The 8,928-nt window shown below is 46.5% G+C and overlaps 1 long non-coding RNA gene across 1 annotated transcript; it reads right to left on the bottom strand.

Moving 5' to 3' along the window:
- Positions 1 to 277: 277 nt before the first annotated feature.
- Positions 278 to 4,970, bottom strand: LOC141088349 (uncharacterized). The gene is made up of 5 exons (XR_012231914.1): positions 4,879 to 4,970; positions 2,322 to 2,664; positions 2,156 to 2,249; positions 1,273 to 2,078; positions 278 to 1,158 (listed from the first exon to the last, which is right to left on the bottom strand). It is a non-coding gene; the product is annotated as an uncharacterized lncRNA (long non-coding RNA).
- Positions 4,971 to 8,928: the final 3,958 nt, after the last annotated feature.

Here is an 8,928-nt window from a genome sequence, read left to right on the forward strand (position 1 = left end):
GTGTTGTGTTGACCTTTTACACCACTGGTGTAATGTGATTATTTCCAAAAAAAAGAGGCAAAAAAAGAAACACAATAAAGTTTTTTTGAAACAAAAAACAGTTTATTTCTCAATTTGTAATAACTGTATATTTTTTTTTAATTTTTGGTGTTTTTTTTTTGGTATCTTAAACCTTTTTTGTAAGTTGTTTTTTTTTGGTATATTACCTTTTTTGTAAATTTTTTTTTTTTTTTTTTGGATAACATCATTACAAAGTGTGATAATGTTGGGTGGAGATAGTATTGGAGGGGTTAACCACATCGAGGGGGGGGGTAGGGGACTGGGGAGGGAGTTGGTGAGGACCAGAAGTGGAAAGGGGGTTTAACACATGTGGTTGGGACGGGAGTGGATGGACAGACGAGGTTTGTGGGTATATTGAAGGTGTATGTGGGGGTGGGTATGGTGAGGGCATTGGGGTATAATGCAATGGGGAAGGAAGGTACTGTGAAGAATGGAATGGGGAACTAGAGAAAGGAGAGGGAGTGGTAGGAGGAGGGACGGCTGTATGATGGATGGTGGGGGAAGGATGGACAGGGGGAAGGATGGACAGGGGGAGGATGAGATGCTTCAGCAAGCACTTCCACTAGAGCATTCTGACAGGCTTGCATTACACGCATCTGCTGGTGAGTACTTAAACCTTCCATTTGCCGGACAACAGATTGAAAAAAGGTATGTCTCGGTGTCTGGTTTGATTCTAAATTCATCTGTTCTATGTATCTTCTGAGTTCCATGATACTTTGATTGATCATGGTCAACCCAGAAGATAACCGTTGTCCATAAGTGTGGAAATCGTGCTGAACAGATGAGTTTAGACTCAAACAGTCAGACAAGGTCATCCTTTCCTGACTCCTCAGACGCTGCCGGCCAGAACCAAAAGTTGGTTGAGATGTTGCGGCAGTGTCTGAGGGGTGGGGAACAGGGAACAAGTCGTCACCAGCAGCTTCATGTGATGAAGTCTGCCCTGCTGCTCCAGTGCTGGTGGAGGGGATAGAGGGATGAGACAAGAGGGTAGGTACAGAGGGGTCGGATACCTCGATGTGGGCACCGGGGGCGGTCTCACTAGGGATCACTCCAGAGGGACGCAACTCTGATGCAGACTCCCGAGTGCTGCAGATGGTGCTAAAAAAAGGAGAAAAAAAATGTATATTACAAATATTGATATTTAATTTAAGTCTGCTGAAAAAAAATTTGGTTAAACATTTCTACTACAGAAATAGTTTGGGGAATATTTACCTTCTGCACACCATTGTTGATCGCAGGAACGCCAGGGCTTTGTAGTTTTTGTACTGGGGTCCCCGGCGTCCTCCCGATCCACTCGGGGTCTGAATCTCTTTGTTGTAGTCCCTCTTGAAGCGATCCCGGAGCGACCGCCACCGTGTGATAACCCTGTCACCTGTGAAGCAAAGAAAAAAAAGTTTAGTATTCAACACTTCACATGCTGGAATATAAGTTACTGAAGTTGTAATACTTACGCACAAAATCCCTGGCCCTCGCATTGAGTTCCTCCCAGTTGTCAATAACCTCGGAACACACCTCATCCCAGAGCCGTCGGGTGGTTGGTTGGTCGGCGTGTAGACGGTTTGCCATGTTCCACAGCAGCTCCCGGTTTTCCACCTCACGGATGAGGTCATCAGTATCGATGACCACACCCTCCTCCAGATGTCTGCGGGGAGCACGCTGTGAAACCTGTGAAGATAAAAAACAAAAAAATTACATTCTATTCAAACACATGATGTTCATTTAAACAATTATCCAAATAGGGTTACTTACCGTTTGCCGACCAACAGATGCATCACCTTGACGACCCTGGGATGTCCTGGGAGTCACTCTAGTGCGGGCACCGGATTCTGAAGACTGTGGGGAAAAAAAAAAATTTGTTTGGATGGATGCGTAGTTATTGTGTGTGCACTGTGATTAATGTTTGTGTTGGGTGTAGCATTATGTATCTGTGTATGTGCTAAACTTACACTCTGCGCACCCCCTCCTTGCGTCTCTCCACCCTGCACATCTCCTCCTGGAAGCTCCTCTGAACCAGCTTCCTGTTAAAACATAATACATGGATAGTGTTTTTAACCAAAAAAAAATATTTTAAATTAAAAAAAAAAATTTTTTTTACCTCAGCTCGCTGATGATGTGAGGGGGAGCTTTCAGGAGAAGACATTATGGTTTGGTGCAGCTGCGTTGGCAGCTGCGGTGATTCCTGAAGTGATCTGCAAGTATAAAGACAATTGTTAAGCTACTATACAAAGGATCATAATAAGCTTTCAGGCCTTTATACTTACAGGGAAAATAAAGGTTGGCTGGTCGTCTCTGCTGCAGCCTGTTCGACCATCTCCGCTGCGGCCTGTCTCACCGTCTCCGCTGCGGTCTGGCTGGTGGTGCTTGCTGAAGTGATCTGCAAGTATAAAGACAATTGTTAAGCTACTATACAAAGGATCATAATAAGCTTTCAGGTCTTTATACTTACAGGGAAACTAATCGTTGCCTGTACTCTGCCGCGGCCTGGGTGTTCGTGTCTGCTGCGCTCTCGCCGTTCCTCTCTGCTGCGCTCTCTTTGATCATCCCTTCTGCGGTCTGGCTGGCCGTGTCTGCTGCTTTTTTGGTGCCTCTTCATTATTAAGTGATCTGCAAGTATTAAGAAAATGATTTTAAGTGTTTGCATGTCTACATTTCCTTATATCTCACCGAGTGTAACCACAGTGATTGAAGGTGTGTAATATTTTGTGTAAACCCATTTTTTGGCATGTGAATTCCCTGAAAAAGTGTCACCATGTGTAACCAGTGATTGAAGGTGTCACCAAGTGTAACCAATGATTGAAGGTGTGTGATTGCTGTGTATACCAGTGTTTGTAATCCCTCAAACTCTTACCGAGAGTGTAACCAGTGATTGAAGGTGTTTAATTTGTGTATACCCACACTGTTTGCATGTTTTTGAATTCCCTGAAAAACTCAGCTGTGTATACCCAGATTATTTTCATGTTGCAATCTCTCACTTTTAACCACACTTGTATACCAAAAATTTAATGTACCTTTATGGTAACTTAATTTTTCCTTTTTTTTTTAATGATACAAAGGAGATTTTTTCAAAACAGTTTATTTTTTTTATTATTTTTTTTTCCAACAAATAGGAGCTACTCTGCTCTTTATTTTAAATACCACAATAAATGAAAAATAAAAAAAACGTACAGATACAATAACACCACAATTGCAAATCTGAAAATAAAATAAAAAAAACCCACACAAACACGCATAACACACAGCCAGGCCACACACACAGTCATGCAGGTGGAAGATTTGCAGCGGAGTTTGATAGTCAGGCTGGTGTTTGATGTCTGGATCGGTGTCTTCAGTGTGGCTGTTGCCAGATGTCTGGGCCCAATTACACCACATACAATACCAGTTAGGCCAGTTTCACATTTGCACTTTATAGCGCAGCGATGGCCTGCACACGTCCGCCACTAATCCCTGCCTACTACTGCACATGAAACCTTGCGATCTGCGCACCTTATCTTTAGCATAAGGTGCGCAGATGGTACGCTGGCCGTATTTTACCGTGTGCTGCGCACTTTTGAAGGTGTGCCCTTGTGCGCCAAACGCAGCATGTTGCATTTTGGCGCACACGGCACACCTTCAAAAGTGTGCAGAACACGGTAAAATACGGCCAGCGCACCATCTGCTAAAAATAGGGTGCGCAGATCGCAAGCGTTCATGTGCGCTAGTAGGTGGGGATTAGTGGCAGCCGTGTGCAGGCCCTCGCTGCGCTATAAAGTGCAAATGTGAAACCTGCCTAACTTTGTATGTGGTGTAATTGGGCCCAGACATCTACATCAAACACCAGCCTGACTGATAGCCTACATCAAACACCAGCCTATCAGTCAGGCTGGTGTTTGATGTAGATGTCTGGGCCCAATTACACCACATACAAAGTTAGGCAGGTTTCACATTTGCACTTTATAGCGCAGCGAGGGCCTGCACACGGCTGCCACTAATCCCCACCTACTAGCGCACATGAACGCTTGCGATCTGCGCACCCTATTTTTAGCAGATGGTGCGCTGGCCGTATTTTACCGTGTTCTGCACACTTTTGAAGGTGTGCCGTGTGCGCCAAAATGCAACATGCTGCGTTTGGCGCACAAGGGCACACCTTCAAAAGTGCGCAGCACACGGTAAAATACGGCCAGCGCACCATCTGCGCACCCTATGCTAAAGACAGGATGCGCAGATCGCAAGCGTTCATGTGCGGTAGAAGGCAGAAATAACCGGATGGGGCGGGGATTAGTGGTGGACGTGTGCAGGTTATCGCTGCGCTATAAAGTGCAAATATGAAACTGGCCTTACACCACACAATCACAGCACGAAATACAATATTACAGTTGTATGAAAATAAAATGCAGTACACATGCAACAGAAAAAAAAAGATGGAAAAAAAAAAATGCATTACAGACACACAGGCCATACATACACACACACACACACACTCCAGGGGTCTTGCAGGTGGTAAACTTGCAGCTGGGCAGACAGGTTTTATAGCTCTAGTTGAATCTTCTGTCAGGCAGGCTGGAGTCGGATATCTTGCTTGGTGTCTTGTGTTGCTGGTGCCGGATTGTCTGGGCCCAATTACACCACATACCATACACCACTCAATCACAGCACAAAAAATACAATATAATTACAGTTGTATGAAAATAAAATGCAGTACACAAGCAACAGAAAAAAAAAGTATGAAAAAAAAAAAAAACAGACATGCAACACTCGCAGACCACACACTAGCAGGCCATACACACACACACACACACACACACACACACACACAGAAATGTCATAAATAGGTATACTCACACTTGTAGGTGAGCTAGTACTGGCAGGCTTGGTGGGTGTCCTCTGGCAGGCTTGCTGGCTGACACTGCATGTCTGGGCCCAATTAGCCCACCTTATATAGTTTTGGGACTGTCTGGAAAAGTATCTTTTTTTCTGGGCATGCCCAGTGCGATTTTGCGGATCCTGCCAGCGGATTCCGCAAAATCGCGGATCCCGGCGGATCCGCCGCCCATACGCGCCCATTCTACCGCTTGGCGGATAACGGCGGATCCGCCGTCATCCGCCATTTTGACGGCGAAAAAAAACGTTACAAGCTCCGTCCCCCTCAGACAGAATCCGCAAAGAATTTTGCGGATCCGCCGAATATCGGACGCAACGGACGACCATCCGTCAAAATCCGCCACTAATGTATCCCAATGGGGAAAATGGCAGATCCGCAACAAGAAAAAGTGGATCCGCCATTTTCAAATTTTGGCGGATTTTGACTGATGGCAAAAAACTGAAGTGTGAAAGAGGCCTTAGAGTCGTATCCGTTTTTCAAACAGTTTCGTATATCTGCTGTTTGATTACAGTCAAAACTAGACAGACAGCGTGTGTCAGTCCGTATACAAATACACGGAGCTGGACAATTTTCCATACACACACCGTACAGCGGTGTACACTCCACACACACTGCTGTGTACCACCTTCTAGCCGGACAAATAGAAGCTACCTGTGTGTGACTGGAAAAAAAAGCCGAGGAGATTTTCTGTTTTTCCAGACCTACACCTTAGAGTTGTGTCCGTTTTTCAAACAGTTTCGTATATCTGCTGTTTGACAAGGTCAAAACTAGACAGAGACAGCGTGTGTCAGTCCATATACAAATACACAGAGCTTGACAATTTTCCATTCACACACCGTACAGCGGTGTACGCTCCTCACACACTACCGTGTACTGCCTTCTAGCCAGACAAATAGAAGCTACCTGTGTGTGACTCTGGAAAAAAAAGCCGAGGAGTTTTTCTGTTTTTCCAGACCTACACCTTAGAGTCCTGTCTGTTTTTCAAACAGTTTTGTATATCTGCTGTTTGATTACCGTCAAAACGAGACAGAAACAGCGTGTCAGTCCGTATACAAATAAACGAAGCTTGACAATTTTACATACACACATTGTATAGAGCTGTCCGATTCTCCAACAGTATTGTATATCTGCCATTCACATTACAGTCACTTTTATACCTAGTCAGCGTGTATGTGTGACACTCTGTAAATACATATACGGAGATTGTTAGTTGCGCAAAAATCGTATACAGCTGTACACTTCTGATACAGTTCCGTATGTCTGCTTGTTGGATTACGGTCCAATACATACTGTGACAGCGTCTGTGACTAACATAATATATATGTTTATTTAATTTGTTTAATACACCTTACACAGCTGGACGCTCCTCATACAGTACCATCTCTCTGCTGGTATTTTTGGTACATTTTCCAAAACATGAGAGGAAGTATGGTGGAAGAGGCCGCGGATGTGGGTGGGGGGCGCAGCTGGTACTGATGGTGGTGGTGTATCGGCTGGTTCTGGCAAAAGCACAATAGCAGCTAAGGCAGGAGGTGTTGAGCCTGCATCATCCTCTGGCCCAAGAAGGCCTGTAAGGTTGCCTTTTCTTGGAGTAGGAAAACCGCTTTTAAAGCCGAAGCATCAGGAACAGGTTTTGGCGTACATTGCCGAAGCAGCCACCAGCTCTATTGCCTCCTCTTCTGAACAGTCGAAACCTGCAAGCACGGAGTCGTCAGTGCAGGGTTCTGGTCATAAAAAATCCCTTTCCTTGTGTCCTTCACCCCCACCAAAAGTTAAGTATGCGGCAGCCCACACTTCAGATTACTCTATGGAGCTCTTTTCACATACCATGCCTGGGTTATCCATTCAAATCCAGAATTCCCCAGTCCAAGATGAATCTGACATGGAGTGCACTGATGCACAGCCGCTGCTAGATGATTTTGCTGGTACATTGACCCACAGCACTACATTGCTCTCACAGTCAATTGAGCCAGAATCTGACCCTGATGAAACCCAGGTGCCCCTTCCCGCGTACTATACCACCTTACACTGTGACACAGAGGAAGGTAAAGAGGAAGGTGCAGATGACTTTGAAGAGGAGGTGATGGATGACCCAGTTCTGGACCCAGATTGGCATCCATTGGGGAAGGAGGGTGGCGCTGGCAATAGTTCAGATAAGGAGAAGGATCTGCAGCAGGCATTGACATCGCAGCAGCAGTTAGCTAGCTGGCCCGTAGCTGTCCTAAAACGTGGAACAAAAACTAAAAGAGTTGCAGGACAGCTTGACCAGATGGTCAACTTAGCACAGCGTGCAAGGCCAGAAAATGTTTACCATAATAGGAAGAGTGCAGTGTGGCACTTCTTTGTCCACAATCCTACTGATGAGGCAAAAGGTTACCTGTAAGAAGTGCGGAAGGACCTTTAGCCGAGGTAAACAACTCAGAAATTTGAATACCAGTTGCATGCTTAGACATTTAATCAACATGCACTTGCAAGCGTGGACGGACTACAAAACCTGAGGTTGCACATGTGCACCTGCCCCGACTGAAGGTAGCTATCAATGCTCCATCGCTGCCACCACTGCAAGACCACCGCCACCATTAAGCACACCACCAGCACTAAATGTGGTGGTGTTGTTGAAAGGCCAAAGCACTCAGGGAATCACAATGGTTTTGCAACACAACACTGAATCTAAGCCATCACCACCATTACCATCACCAACCCCCTCTCACTCCATCCGGTCGACCGCTACTTCCCCCATATGCAGCTCTCCAGTCCAGCTCACCCAACCAGACACTCTGAGTAGGACAAGAAAGTACTCATCCTCTCATCCGCGTACACTGTGTTTGAATGCCTACATTGCCAAACTAATCTCATTAGAGATGATGCCCTACCGTTTGGTTGAATGCGAAGCTTTCCGCGAGCTCATGGCCTACGCTGTCCCATGCTATGACCTACCCAGTCAGCACTTCTTTTCTCGAAAAGCCATCCCTGCCCTCCACCGGCATTGTCTTGTCCATGCACTAAAACTGTCAGTGAGTGGAAAGTTGCACCTCACAACAGATGCATGGACCAGTAGGCACGTACAGGGCCGTTACGTGTCCATCACTGCACACTGGGTTAATGTGGTGGATGCAGGCTCCACTGGGGACAGCAGCGGTGGAACAGTGCTGCCTAGCCCACGGTATAGGAAACAGTTGGCTGTAGGCTTTCGCTTCTCCTCCTCGTCTATCAGCGAAAGCTCGTCCACAGAGCACAGTTGCATGAGCACTACATCCGCAGCTGGCAGTGTTGCACACGAGGTGTCCCACTATCAAACAGCTAGTGGTAAGCGTCAGCAGGCTGTGTTAAAGATGATGTCTTTGGGCGACAACAGACACACCGCGGAGGTACTGGTAGAATACTTGCAGCGACAAACAGAGTCATGGCTGGGCAGTCTACATCTTGAGGCAGGCAAGGTAGTCAGTGATAACGGCCGTAATTTTGTGGCAGCCATAGCTCGTGCAAAACTCACACACATACCTTGCCTGGCTCACACTTCGAGCCTGGTGGTGCAGTGCTTCCTTAATAATTATCCGGAGATAACATCCCTGCTACATAAGGTGCCAAGACTGTGCTCGTGGGTCGCCCTCGCACACCCAGGGCAGCGGGGTACTCGGTACCGGGCGGTGTCAAGGTGGGAATGTGTCACAGCAGCGGGGACCCGGTCCGTGGCCCTGGCGCCCAATTTCAATGGCGGTGATGTTAATGGTGTTAAAGTTTATATGAATAGTTTGTGACGCCACCCGTGGTGTTTGGCAAGTAAGATGGTAAGCCAACGCTGCATACAGATCCGCTGGGACTGATGGTGTGGTGCAGCAGAGATGGTATAGCTCCCCACAGGTGGAGCTGTAGTCCCAGGGCAGTGTAGGTGCAATGGATGAGGAGAGGCGCAGAATGGTATGGAGGCTGGTACCCAGGTGTAGTGGTGCTGGAAAAACTGGAGGACACCAGAGTATGCGGTTCCAAAGCTTTACTCACTGTTTGCAGTT

The sequence above is a fragment of the Dendrobates tinctorius genome, unplaced genomic scaffold, assembly GCF_039654945.1.
Source record: "Dendrobates tinctorius isolate UK_male_01 unplaced genomic scaffold, ASM3965494v1 ptg000038l, whole genome shotgun sequence".
Taxonomy (NCBI): domain Eukaryota; kingdom Metazoa; phylum Chordata; class Amphibia; order Anura; family Dendrobatidae; genus Dendrobates; species Dendrobates tinctorius.